The sequence below is a fragment of the Anomaloglossus baeobatrachus genome, chromosome 12 (genome assembly GCF_048569485.1).
Source record: "Anomaloglossus baeobatrachus isolate aAnoBae1 chromosome 12, aAnoBae1.hap1, whole genome shotgun sequence".
In the NCBI taxonomy this organism is placed as follows: Eukaryota; Metazoa; Chordata; class Amphibia; order Anura; family Aromobatidae; genus Anomaloglossus; species Anomaloglossus baeobatrachus.
In genome coordinates, this window is record NC_134364.1 from 61,546,499 (window position 1) to 61,561,034 (window position 14,536).

At 48.1% G+C, this 14,536-nt stretch overlaps 1 long non-coding RNA gene across 1 annotated transcript in view; it reads left to right on the forward strand.

Annotated features, from left to right (window-relative positions):
- The window catches only part of LOC142257746 (uncharacterized), a 122,055-nt gene that overhangs the window by 37,008 nt on the left and 70,511 nt on the right, over window positions 1-14,536 (forward strand). Inside the window, exon 2 of the long non-coding RNA XR_012727649.1 lies at window positions 6,819-6,950. This is a non-coding gene — a long non-coding RNA (uncharacterized LOC142257746). The remainder of the gene's footprint in view (window positions 1-6,818; window positions 6,951-14,536) is intronic.

A 14,536-nucleotide genomic window follows, 5' to 3' on the forward strand; every position in this document is an offset into this window, starting at 1 on the left:
GTGATAGCACCGGGGAAAAGACCTTGGGCATAATAGTAAATCTTAGATTCAACATCAGAGCCAACAGTGTTGTGAATGTTAGTTATGTCTTGGCTGCTGGGAGGCTCCCTCTGGTGGCCAGGAAGGGTTTGGACAGAGACCAGGTGGGTTGTGCAGTGGGTGTTTCCTCTCCTAACTCTCTGCTTATTTAAGTCCTGGTCTGATTGCAGGCTGTTGCCGGATGTCAGTTGTTCTTTGTATCTCTAGCCTGCTTAATCCTGCTCTACATCACATCCACTCCAGATAAGTTCTTGCTCTTTATTTATTGCCTGGTTCTTTTGCTTATCTGGGTTTGTCATTTGTTGTGGTTGGTTTCAGTTTATTTCCTTCCAGGGATTTTTCCCCTCAGTGGATTGTTGAGGAACTCCCTGTAGTTCTGTGTGGAGTATAGCTCATTTGGGTCCATGTGTTTATGGCTTGTTGAATTTGTTATAATTCTTGTTTTCTGTTCATTGGTATGACAAGGGCACCTGGTATAGAACGGAGTTCAGATCGAGCGATCTGAGGGCCTTTTTGTACTATCAGGAAGTTGGTATTTTGCAGGGTTTTTCTCTGGCTACCATCAGTCCCTTTCCAATCCTTTCCTATTTTAGTCAGCGGGAGCCTCACCTTTTGCTAATCCTGTCATCTACCTGTGTATTGTGTTTTTCCTATATCACCGCAGTCTTTGAATGTGGGGGGCTTGCTATTCTTGTCTATTTTCTGAGGCAGAGAGTTATTCATCTTTCCTACCTTTAGGATAGTTAGTTCTCCGGCTGGGTTCGCGGTGCACAGGATGTTAGTTCACCCCTTGGCTACTTCTAGTTGTGTTGGTTAGTAAGGGGATGACGGCCAGATTAGTTGCCAAGGCTCTTGTCACCTTTTTGCCAATGATTTGTGGTGATGTTCCATGGTTCCGGATCATAACAGTACATCCGGCCAAGAGGTTGAATCCTCGGCAGGCCAGGTGGGCTTTGTTTTTTACCCGGTTTAATTTTGTGGTCTTTTTTTTGCCGGGCACCAAGAATGTTAAGGCCGATGCCCTTTCCAGGAGTTTCTGCACTGACTCTTTGGAGGTTGTCGAACCGTCTACTATCCTGAATGATGGTGTAGTTTTCTCGGCTATTTCGCCTGATCTGCGGTTGGCACTGGCGGAATTTCAGGGGGATAAACCTGAGAGATGTCCTACAGGGAAACTGTTTGTCCCAGACCAATGGAGAGACCGAGTTGTCTCTGAGGTTCATTGTTCTGTTTTGGCGGGTCATCCTGGCATTTTTGGTACTCGGGATCTTGTGAGACGCTCTTTTTGGTGGCCTTCCCTGTCCCGAGATGTCCGTCGTTTTGTGCAGTCGTGTGGAGTTTGTTCTAGGTCCAAGCCCTGTTGTTCACGTTCTAGTGGGCTATTATTGCCTTTGCCTGTACCTAAGAAACCTTGGACGCACATCTCTATGGATTTTATTTCAGAGCTTCCCGTCTCTCAGAAAATGACTGTGATTTGGGTGATCTGTGACAGGTTCTCCAAGATGGTCCACTTGGTTCCCCTATCTAAGTTGCCGTCTTCATCAGAGTTGGTGCCTTTGTTTTTGCAACATGTTGTCCGTTTGCATGGTATTCCCGAAAACATTGTTTCTGACAGAGGGGTGCAGTTTGTATCCAGGTTTTGAAGGATTTTTTGCTCCAAATTGGGTGTTCAGCTGTCTTTCTCCTCGGCGTTTCATCCTCAGACCAACGGTCAGACTGAAAGGGCTAACCAGACCCTGGAGACCCATTTACGGTGTTTTGTTTCTGCGGATCAGGATGACTGGGTTTCGTTTTTGCCTTTGGCTGAATTCGCCCTTAACAATAGAGCTAGCTCTACCACGTTGGTGTCCCCCTTTTTCTGCAATTTTGGGTATCACCCTAGGTTCCTCTCAGGGCAGCTTGAGGCGTCTGACTGTCCGGGGGTGGATTCGGTGGTCGACAGAATGCAGCAGATTTGGGGGCAGGTAATGGATAAATTGTTTCAGTCCCAAGAAACTGCCCAAAAGTTTGCCAACCGGCGTCGGACTGTTGGTCCCCGGTTTATAGTAGGGGACATGGTGTGGTTGTCCTCTAAAAATATTCCTATGGGAGTTCCGTCTCCTAAATTTAAGCCCAGATTTATTGGACCTTATAAGATTTCGGAGATTATTAATCCTGTATCTTTCCGTTTGACTCTGCCTGCGTCATTTAAGATTCACAATGTCTTCCATATGTCCTTGTTGAAGAAACATGTGGAGCCGGCAGTTTCTGCAGCAGCGCCTCCTGACCCTGTTTTGGTACAAGGGGATCTGGAGTATGAGGTTGAGAAAATTCTGGATTCCCGTCGCAGTAGGCGTCAGCTTCAGTACCTTGTGAAATGGAAGGGTTATGGGCAGGAGGATAACTCTTGGGTTGTGGCTTCTGACATTCATGCGGACAGGTTGGTTCGCGCCTTCCATCATGCTCATCCCGAGCGACCCGGTGGCGTGGGTGAGGGTTCGGTGACCCCTCCTCAAGGGGGGGGTACTGTTGTGAATGTTAGTTATGTCTTGGCTGCTGGGAGGCTCCCTCTGGTGGCCAGGAAGGGTTTGGACAGAGACCAGGTGGGTTGTGCAGTGGGTGTTTCCTTTCCTAACTCTCTGCTTATTTAAGTCCTGGTCTGATTGCAGGCTGTTGCCGGATGTCAGTTATTCTTAGTATCTCTAGCCTGCTTAATCCTGCTCTACATCACATCCACTCCAGATAAGTTCTTGCTCTTTATTTATTGCCTGGTTCTTTTGCTTATCTGGGTTTGTCATTTGTTGTGGTTGGTTTCAGTTTATTTCCTTCCAGGGATTTTTCCCCTCAGTGGATTGTTGAGGAACTCCCTGTAGTTCTGTGTGGAGTATAGCTCATTTGGGTCCATGTGTTTATGGCTTGTTGAATTTGTTATAATTCTTGTTTTCTGTTCATTGGTATGACAAGGGCACCTGGTATAGGACGGAGTTCAGATTGAGCGATCTGAGGGCCTTTTTGTACTATCAGGAAGTTGGTATTTTGCAGGGTTTTTCTCTGGCTACCATCAGTCCCTTTCCAGTCCTTTCCTATTTTAGTCAGCGGGAGCCTCACCTTTTGCTAATCCTGTCATCTACCTGTGTATTGTGTTTTTCCTATATCACCGCAGTCTTTGAATGTGGGGGGCTTGCTATTCTTGTCTATTTTCTGAGGCAGAGAGTTATTCATCTTTCCTACCTTTAGGATAGTTAGTTCTCCGGCTGGGTTCGCGGTGCACAGGATGTTAGTTCACCCCTCGGCTACTTCTAGTTGTGTTGGTTAGTAAGGGGATGGCGGCCAGATTAGTTGCCAAGGCTCTTGTCACCTTTTTGCCAATGATTTGTGGTGATCTTCCATGGTTCCGGATCATAACACAACAGTGTGGATCTGCAGCTAAAAAAGGCCAACAAAATTCTGGGATGTAACAAGACAAGCATTGAATCTAGATGAACAGAGGTGATTATTCCCCTATACTCTGCCCTGGTCAGACCCCACCTGGATTACTGTGTACAGTTCTAGGCCCCAATTAAAAAAAGACATCGATATATTGGAGCAAGTCCAGAGAATATCAAGATGGTAGTAGGTCTGCAAACGTGTCATATGCAGAACGACTAAAACAACTAGGGATGTTTAGTTTGCAAAAGAGAAGCCTGAGAGGAGATTTAATAGCGGGCTACAAATATCCGAAAGGAAGTCACAGTGCAGTATTCTCATTAGCACAAGGAAGTACAAGAAGTAATGGGATCAAAATTAAAGGAAGGAGATTCAGATTAGACATTAGGAAAAACTTTCAGGCCATGAGGGCAGTCAGAGAGTGAAACAGACTACCACGGGAGGTAGTGAGGGCAGTCAGAGAGTGGAACAGGCTACCACGGGAGATGGTGAGGGCAGTCAGAGAATGGAACAGGCTACCGCTGGAGATAGTGAGGGCAGTCAGAGAGTGGAACAGGCTACCGCGGGAGGTAGTGAGCTCACCATCAATGGAAATCTTCAAGCGGAAGCTGGATAAACATAAAGCTGAGATGATTGAGGAAAACCTGCACGCGCAGGGGGTTGGACCCAGGGGCGTAACTACCGCAGTCGCAGAGGTCGCGAGTGCGGCCGGGCCCGGCAGCTTTTAGGGGCCCGCTCTGCAGATCAGCAAGCAGCTCCTTTCTGTGAGAGGAGCTGCGCTGATCTGGCGCAGACCACGCGGCCGCTGTATGACCCGGTGCCTCCGCCGCTGACAGCGGGCCCCCCTGCCCGTTGTCAGCGGCAGCAGCAGCACCGGCCCCCCTTCCCCGTCATCACGCAGAGCAACAATGAAGGAGTGTGGAGTGGCCCGTGCAGCTCCACGCTCCTTCATTCTCCCTCTGTGCCTGCGTGGTGACGTCACTCCTGTGCTCACGCTATGCTCAGAGCACAGAGCGCAGGGCGGGAGGACGCCGACCGCAGCTGCAGGGGAGCGGAGGAGAGATGAGGGTGGAGCAGCGGGGAACAAGGACACGTGAAGACAGTAGCGGGGAACGAGGACACGTGAGGACAGCAGCGGGGGAATGAGGAGAGAGGTAAAAACGTGGGTTTTTTTGTTTTTTTTTTAAATCCGTGCATGGCCGGGGAAGCATGGGGGGAGGCTGCCAGCAGTATATAGGGAGCATGGGGGGGGGCTGCCAGCAGTATATAGGGAGCATGGGGGGGGGCTGCCAGCAGTATTTACTGAGCATGGGGGAGCTGCCAGCAGTATACAGGGAGCATGGGGGAGCTGCCAGCAGTATATAGGGAGCATGGGGGAGGCTGCCAGCAGTATGTAGGGAGCATGGGGGAGGCTGCCAGCAGTATACAGGGAGCATGGGGGGGCTGCCAGCAGTATACAGGGAGCATGGGGGGGCTGCCAGCAGTATACAGGGAGCTGCCAGCAGTATACAGGGAGCATGGGGGAGCTGCCAGCAGTATACATGGAGCATGGAGAGGCTGCCAGCAGTATACATGGAGCGTGGGGGGGCTTGCATTATACATGGAGCATGGGCGGCTGGCTGCATTATACATGGAACATGGGGGGCTGCCTGCATTATACATGGAGCATTGGAGGCTGGCTGCATCATACACGGAGCATGGGGGGCTGGCTGCATCATACATGGAGGTCTGGGGTGAATTATAATATATGGAGGACTATGGGGCGCAGTATAATATATGGAGTATTATGGGGTGAATTATAATACATGTAGAACTATGGGAAATGCATTCTAATATATGAAGGGTTATGTGGGGGCCATTATAGTATTTGGAGAACTTTATACAACAGGGGACAAAGATATAAGCATGGGATGGGAATGTTTTGTGCTGAGGGAAAAGGGCTCTTTACCTCAGCATCCAGCTTTCCCATGCTCTGCTATACATCTCTCAGCACCCAGCTTTCCCATGCTCTGATGTGCATATAACAGAGCATGGGGAAGCTGGGTGCCGATGACGAGATAGATATCAGAACATAGGGAAGCTGGGTGCTGAGGGAAAGAGCCAAGTGTCAGCATCATTATCCCATACCCCAAGTGTCAGTGTACGTGGAGGGAGGGGGGGCAGGTCCGAACTTTGCACCGGGACCCATCAAACTCTAGTTACGCACTGGTTGGACCCGATGACCCTTGAGGTCCCTTCCAACCCTACCATTCTATGATTCTATGAAAATCTTTGTAGCAGCTGAAACTCAAAGTTGCCCAGCGACAGCCCTGAAACCTGAAAGATCTGGAGAAGATCTATATGGAGAAGTGACCTCAAAAATCTGGAGAAGATCTATATGGAGGAGTGACCTGAAAGATCTGGAGAAGATCTATATGGAGAAGTGACCTCAAAAATCTGGAGAAGATCTATATGGAGGAGTGACCTGAAAGATCTGGAGAAGATCTATATGGAGAAGTGACCTGAAAGATCTGGAGAAGATCTATATGGAAGAGTAACCTGAAAGATCTGGAGAAGATCTATATGGACGAGTGACCTGAAAGATCTAGAGAAGATCTATATGGAGGAGTGACTTGAAAGATCTGGAGAAGATCTATATGGAGGAGTGACTTGAAAGATCTGGAGAAGAACTATATGGAAGAGTGACTTGAAAGATCTGGAGAAGATCTATATGGAGGAGTGACTTGAAAGATCTGGAAAAGATCTATATGGAGGAGTGACTTGAAAGATCTGGAGAAGATCTGTACAAAGGAGTTGCTGAAATCCCTGCTGCAGTGTCTGTAAATGTGGTCAAGAACTACCGGAGACGTCCAAACTCTAACTGCAAACAAACATTTCTACCAAATATTATGTTCTGTTTCTCTATTGTATCAAATATTTATTTCATGCAATAAAATGCATATTAAGACTGGATTTAAATAATTGGTCATTTTCTGATAATACTGTTCCTTTAAAGTGAAATTATCACTGAAAACATAATACAGTATATCCCTCTTCCCGTGATTTTTTTTGATACTTTGATCCGAGCCTGTGAAGGAAAAACAATGTGACTGTGGGCGTCAGCAGCTGTTAATTGTATGAGGATTATTACACCCCGCTGTATCTTACAGATCTCATCATCATCGGTATAAACAATCAATTACTTCATCAATTTAGCTAAATAGGCATTTTTATAGCATCCCCAATCCTCAGCTAGATTACACTCGTCTTATCATACGAGGCAGAGCTGCACGGAGCGATGAGAAATATCTATTGTACTTCGCTGTTAATTGTGCATGATAATGATTATTATTAGTGGTAATTGTTGTTTTTGGCTTTTTTGTGTGTGTGTTTAGGGAATAGAAGCCATATGGAGGATGTGTAATATTTGCATTTGGTGCACTTGTCGGCGCCCTTTACTACAGGACGGCCATCCTATCCATGACTGCTGCGGGGGCTGTGAGTGTTTATGTACAAAGGACGGAGCGGTAAGTATTGATGTATTGAACATTGATTTCTTCCTACACAACCCCTGGGGTAGATGATGGTGACCAGAGGGACAAGTCAAGGATCCTGACCTCAATGCAAAATGTCTAACGGAGCCGTTACCTACTCCATTAATAGCACTGCCGTCTTCCCATGGCAGAGAGGCCTGGCAGTCCGGTCTTGGTAGACACCCTTGCAGCATCATGGCTGGAGCAGGTTGTGATTCCAGGGGTATTAGTTCTTCCGTTTATATAAACTGTATATATTGTCTTTTTTTTTTTTTTTTTTTTTAAAAATAATTATTAGCAACTACTTTAAATGTCTTTTTTATTAAAAGTATGCTGAGACAGGGCAGAATAAAATAATACTGATGTGAACAGGGCCTTACAGGGTGACCTGCTGGAACAAATCGCTCATCTTGGGTCTGAAGGAGGGGCATCGGGCCGCACGGGCGGCACACTCCTTCACCAAGGAGATTCTGTGCACTGATGTGACTTTGGGTGCGGTGCGAGACATTTACTGGTTTCTTTAGTTTTGTCAGGTACCACGACCTGGGAAATTATTTAATGTTTGCATTGCTTGTACTGTATCCCTGCTCCTAGGCAGAAGTTTGCCTTTCCCCTGTATTTTGTCCCAACTCTCTACCTGTAGCTCCGTGATTTAAGTTTGTTCCCTCCCTTTGTCGCGGGCGGAGGAAGGGACGCCGCGCTCTCCCACTGCTCGGGTCCGGCTGCCGCTGCGGCTGCTGCGGCCTGCTGCTGCTGCTCGGTGGCTCGAGCGATGGGCCGGATCCCGGGGACTCGAGCGGCGCTCCTCGCCCGTGAGTGGAAGGGGATTGGGATTTGGGATAGTTTATTGTCCGTGACGCCACCCACGGTTGTGGTGATTTGTTGACACCACCGCTGCTCGGTATGGGGATCCCGGGAGTGATGGTATGGAGCAGCTAGATGTTAGTCCTCCCCTCCGTGGGTAGGGGGTTGGTTGTCCCGGGGCCCAGTGATGAGGTGGGTGATGCAGGGCTTGGTGGGGTGCAGGGACGCGGGGGCAGCGCTGTGCCTTGCGGCACTGTGGTACTCACTCAGCCTGAGACGATGACACAGTTCTCGGTAAAACACACGGCTGGAAAGACGGTTCCCACGGACGGCTGCACTTGCTTTTCCCCAGTAGTTGACGGTGACAGTCCCTTTTCCTGCACCTAAGATGATGATGGTTTCGATGGGTTCCCACCGGTAACCCGCTCCCCGGCTTGGATATGTGGCGGAGGAGTCCTACTTTGCCCGCAGGCGCTGGCCCTGAGAAACTGGTGCCCTGGCGGTGGCGGTGTCTCTCTGTAACGGTTGGACTGTTGCCTTCAATCGGGACTTGCTTGTTGGGAGACCCAGAGGTCCCCTTCACTAACGGATTTGGCAAATTCACGGCGACTCCTAGCCTTGCCGGGATCCGAAAGGCCCCTGCCACTGGTGCTGACTGCTCTTCGTATACCGCTCCGGTACCGCCGGTCCACCACCCGTCCGCGGTCCTTCCAGCAACCTCCAAGCAGTCACCCCTGCAGACAGTCACCGCCGTCTGCTGACCTTGCTGTCTCAGTCCGGGGCACACACCCGGACCAGCTTCAGGCTTTCTTAACTGTTCCTTTGCACTGTCTCTACTCTTACTGTCCTCCTTTACCACTTCCTTCTCCTTCACTCCTCAAACTCTATCTTTTTCTGATCTGCCTGGTTCTCCCGCCTCCAGGGCTGTGTACTGCTCGGTGGGCGGAGCCAACCGCCTGGCCCACCCCCTGGTGGGGACATCAGCCCCTGGAGGAAGGCAACAAGGATTTTAGGTTAGCCTTGGTGTTCCTAACTGGGGTGTAGGGTGTGGTGGTGTTATGACCTGTGACCCCTGGCTTGCCCAGGGCGTCACACCTTCTTCTCCATTTTGTGATTGCCCCTCCATCTGCATGCATCTTGTTGTATGCTCTGTGGAGAAATTATTCCTTTTTACCTGCCAATTTTCAGTTAAAAGCAATCCTCTTTTCCTGGAGTCTTCTTACATGAGATGGTGGCTGACTTAAGCTGTATGATGAGCCGGTATGAACGTGAGTACAAGTCATACGAAGGGCCCAGAAAGAGCCGTCGTCAGTTCAGACACTGTCATGTTCCACATACCCGTGAGTCAGAATAAGGCCGGTGTTCATCCCCCCGCTGGCAGTCATCGTCATAGACAGTCAGTAACACACACAACACCAGAGCTCACTTAGTCAACCAGAATAGTTCATCTTTATTCTTCACACCGTTATGACAGACATGGCCTTTCTTTCCTTCCTTCTTCTCAGTGTGGGGTACTGCTCCTCAACCTGTTCCCCACTATCTTGTCCTCAAGTTCCTCAGGGTCTGTGCCTCCTTCCCCCTTACTCCATTCACCTTTGTCCAATTCTGGGCCTTGACTGCTCTTTAGCCAGACAACTCTCCAAGCCCGCCGGGGTGAGCTGTAGGCTCAGAACCTCTCATGGTTACTTCAGGTTTACCTGACTGTCCCTAGCACCTTGACCACGTCTTTTCACACTTAAACTCTCTTCTCCTCTGGTCCCCTCTCAAGCCTTCCCTCCTGTCTTCTTTCCTGCATTTGCCACTCCTTCCTTCCACTACCTTAACCCCATCTTATCTAATATCTGATCTAAAGTCAACTTGTGGCTCAATGGCAGATAATAATATAAACATATACTGTACATCTAATAATATTCAGCTGTCTATAAAACGTGATACATGTACACGGTGGGGCGCAGCCCACCTACTACATCTCCATAAGCCCATCTGGTCTCTTTAAATAAGTCCTCTCACTTGCCATTATTTTACCTGGTGTAAATGCCGCTGTTCTCCTGAATCTGGCAATGGTTTTCTTTTGTTCCTGAGATAGTTCCCCTTCTTCCGTATATGTAAATTTAGTCTTCTTAGCCAAATGGGCGTGGCACTCATGAAGACGCCCACAGAGGAGGATTGAAGACCACATCCACTTTATGCAAAATGTTAGGGAAGAGGAGGCCATATCTCAGGAACGGAGAGGAGCAGAAACACGAGAAAAACAACGCCGAATTCAGGTGAAGAGCGGCAATTACCGTACATCAGATATGTGACCTTTTCTCTTTAAAGGAATTGAACTCTTTTACAACTTTTACAGTATTATTGTGACTAAGCTTCATTGGAAGAATGACGTCTCCACAATGTTCCTACTTTTTTGTACCTTTCTCCAGTGTAAGCCAAAGATTGATGTTCGGCGCCTCTTGTATATAAACCTCTGAGTATTCAGTGGGATGTTGTGTCCTGGACGCTTATGACACATTGATGATTGAGGATAAATGGAAGATGAAATATTACACAACCCGGGGGAGCAAGAGAAACTATATGGAGGGAAGAAAGTTATGTGAATGCAGGTCCTGATAATCCCATCCATCCCTCCTCGGATGGCAGACAGACAGCGGTGCCTGGGGATGGATCTCACTGTATGGTGACCCAGGGTCACTTGTGTTTATATCATGATAGATTTGTGGGGAGCCGTGTCCGAACCCTCACAGTAGGACGGTCCCTCAGGTTTCCTGAGCACAATTACATTTTAGAGCAGACGGTTTATATCATGAGGCCTCGTAGCGTCCTCCATGACACATCGTGTATGATGCATGTCTCTCTATAGGTACAATATTATATATATACTCTGTGTATTGAAGTAAATAGTGTGACACATTTTATTACTTTATGGCAATATTATGCTGGAGATGATAAATTTCATCTCGTATGTTTGAGTCCAGCATTTTCACTGTTCTCTGCCTTTATATACAGCATACCTTCCAGGACATATACTGCGGCGTGTACAGCTCCGGCACACTCCTAACACCGGGCAGTCCTATTTATACACAGACAAGAAAATTGTGTCCTTAGTAAACCCACCCCAAAAATTACCACAGTTTAATGCCTTTTATATGGCCCCCATGCCAAACGTTTTTCAAAGATGACCCCCACACACATTGATGCCCACGTTGCCTCCCACCAGAGGTGCTGGCACACACTATGGTGACTCCGCAGTTCTCCCATGCAGTACGATGTCCCAGTGATCTCTATATACACAGTATGATGCCCCAGAGTGTCTGCTCACAATATGATGAGCTCCATAGGCCCCCAACATATTATAATGGCACCACAGTCAACACACACAGTTTTAGGCTCCCTCCCATAGTGATCCCTACTCACACAGTATAATGCTCCCTCAGTGCCTGCACTCAGTGTGATGACCTCCATAGCCCCACAATATCTTATAATGCCTCCACAGTCCCCACACACAGTATGATGCCCCCATAGTAATCCACACACACAGTACAATGCCCCACAGTACTTGCAAAGAAGATGATGACCTCCATAGTCCCCCCCCCAACCCCAACATAGTATAATGCCTCCATAGTCCTCCGTAGTCCCCACACACAGTATGATGACCTCCACAGTCCCCCCACACATAGTGATCCACACATACAGTATTATGCCCCCACAGTGTATGCTCACAATATGATGATCTCCATAGTACCCACATGCAATATGATGCTCCCTCCCATAGTGATCCCTACTCACACAGTATAATGTTCCCACTGTGCCTGCACACAATATGATGACCTCCACAGTCCATCACAACATAGTATACAATCCCCACACACAGTATGATGCCCCCATAGTGATCTAAATACACACGGTATGATGCTCAACAGTGCTTGCACCCAATATGATGACTTCCACAGCCCCCCCAACATAGTATAATGCCTACATAGTGTCCACACTTTGTACGATGACCCCATAGTGATCCCACAACAGTTTTATGGCTCCATAGTGATCCCCACACACAGTATGATGCCCCCATATTGATACCCACAGACAATATGATGCCCTCACAGGGATCCTCACACATGCCTCCACAGTGCCTGCACACAATATCATAACCTCCATAGTCCCCTCCCAACATAGTATAATGCCTCCACAGTTCCCACACTCTGTATGATGACCCCATAGTGATCACCACATACAGTGTGATGCCCCCACAGTGCCTGCACACTATATGATAGCTTACACAGTGCCTCCTCCCCACAAATACAGTATGATGACCTCATAGTGATCTGATCTTCACACACACAGTGCCTGCACACTGCCATATTCCCACCCAACATAGTATAATGCCTCCACAGTCCCCACACTCTGTATGATGACTCCATAGTGATCCCCACACAGTGTATTGCCCCCTCAGTGCCTGCACACTATACGATAGCCTACAGGGTGCCTCCTCCTCACACACACAGTATGATGACCTCAGAGTGATCTTCACCCACATAGTGCCTTCACACCTCCATAGTTCCACCCAGCATAGTATAATGCCTCCACTATCCCCACACACAGTATGATACCCCCATAGTGATATGAATACACACGGTATGATGCTCAACAGTGCTTGCACCCAATATGATGACTTCCACAGCCCCCCCCCAACATAGTATAATGCATACATAGTCTCCACACTTTATACGATGACCCCATAGTCATCCCGCAACAGTTTGATGGCCCCATAGTGATCCCCACACACAGGAAAAAAAGAGTTTTATCCGGCTCACCTGCTTAATGGAGACCGTAAAACTTTGGACCGTGCACGGAGGGAAAGTCGGCAAGGCTTGCATAGATAATACAGGAAAAATTCCAGCAATCCAGTCCAAAAAATATTTTCTTTAAAATATACAATTTTTTTAATTCATGTTAAAAAGTCCATTACAGGGTCGACATAAGCCCACAAGAGGACACGTTTCGAATGTGTTCTTAATCTGTCTCAGATTAATAGTGATCCCCACACACCGTATGATTCCCCCATATTGATACCCACACACAATAATGATGCCCTCACAGTAATCCTCACACGTGCCCCCACAGTGCCTGCACACAATATCACAACCTCCATAGTCCCCTCCCAACATAGTATAATGCCTCCGCAGTCCCCACACACAGTATGATGACCTCATAGTGATCCGCACACACAGCATGATGCCAAAGATTGCCTGCGCACAATATGAGGACCCACAGTGCCTGCTCACAATATGATGCCTCCACACAGTATGATGCCACCATAGTGATCCCAACTGTGTTGTGCCCACAGTGCCTGCTCACTATCTGATAGCCTCCACAGTGCCTGCTCCCCACACACACTATACAGTATTATGCCCCCAGTATACACCCAAACAATGATGCCCCAAAGCCACAGTGTCCCTTCAAGCATTGATTCCTCACATATACATTATGATGCTCCACATACAATATCACCTTCACCAGTATGACACCCCCTCCTCTCCACCAACAAATTGGAAAAAAAAACCCGGTTCCCACAATGATTGGAATGGCTTTCCACTTTGTGCTGTGACGGTGTCCCAGTGCAGCAGGCACGGTATATGGCACCATCATGCCTCTTGTGCCGAGCCTCACACAGCACAGGGGAATGCGGAGTGGGGAGCTGACGCTCCAGGCTACACCATTATATTCAGCTGCATGGTTGAGTGCTGCCGACCTCCCAGGACACTGGGACAGCTTCCAAAATCTGAAACTCCTGCTGGAGCCGGGATGGTTGGGAAGGGTGAATATGGATCTACTTAGTAATGTTTCATAGACTAGTGCGGCATACACTGCCCCCTTTATATAGAGAGGGGGTTTCACCTAGACAACCACTTTCAATATGCGGTATAAGCCATGCATGATATAGGGGGTCACTTGATATTTTGTGTTTGCCAGAGCACAGATCCAGTGTGAAGACTGTCTCCATATTCCAGCCTGGTGGTTTCCACAAGGAGAAGCAATATGTCCGCCCAGACCTTTGTAACCAAAAGCCATCAGGTGCAGTACCCAGCCCCTTTTTACTTCAGTAAGTGCAGTGGCCATGAATGTGTATGTAACGGAGCGAACCGATTCACCAGACTGTATGGTCACATTTTTTTCACAGAACAGTGCCACTCCTGTCTACAGGTTGTGTGCAGTATTACAGCTCGGTTTTATTAAACTAAATGGAGCTGAGCTGCCATCTTTCATATATACTTTGGGGATAGTTCCGATGTAGATGACGCTTCTGCCCAACCACAGGGAGAGAAAAGACCAAAATTGCAAAGCAGTGAGGAAGAGGATGGAAGAGGAGACGATGACACTGGAGAGGGACTTTTTTTGCAGTAGTAGAGAAAGTAACCTTGTGCAATACTTGAGAGGGTTTTGTCTCTTTATCTTTTAATTCCTGGGATAACCCCATCTGCTCAGTGTCCCTCCAACATGTCTACTGTTGGCATGCTACACATATTACTCCCACATTTTCAGCAGCTCATCTGTAAACGGTTCCTAGTTCTCTAGTTGTGCTGAAAAGGAACCAGTGCATTTATCAGAAATATAGAAGGGTTTTTTTTGTTGTATTAGTGTAGGAGGTGGTCATGTTCCCCCCCCCCCCCCCACTCATACTGTGTTTTATATGTGCTGAGCAGCGATGCTGCAGGAGGATATGGTTTCCCGAATGTAGCAGAGCCGGAGCTGTTGCGCGACTGAAGCCTGGTAAAACCAAC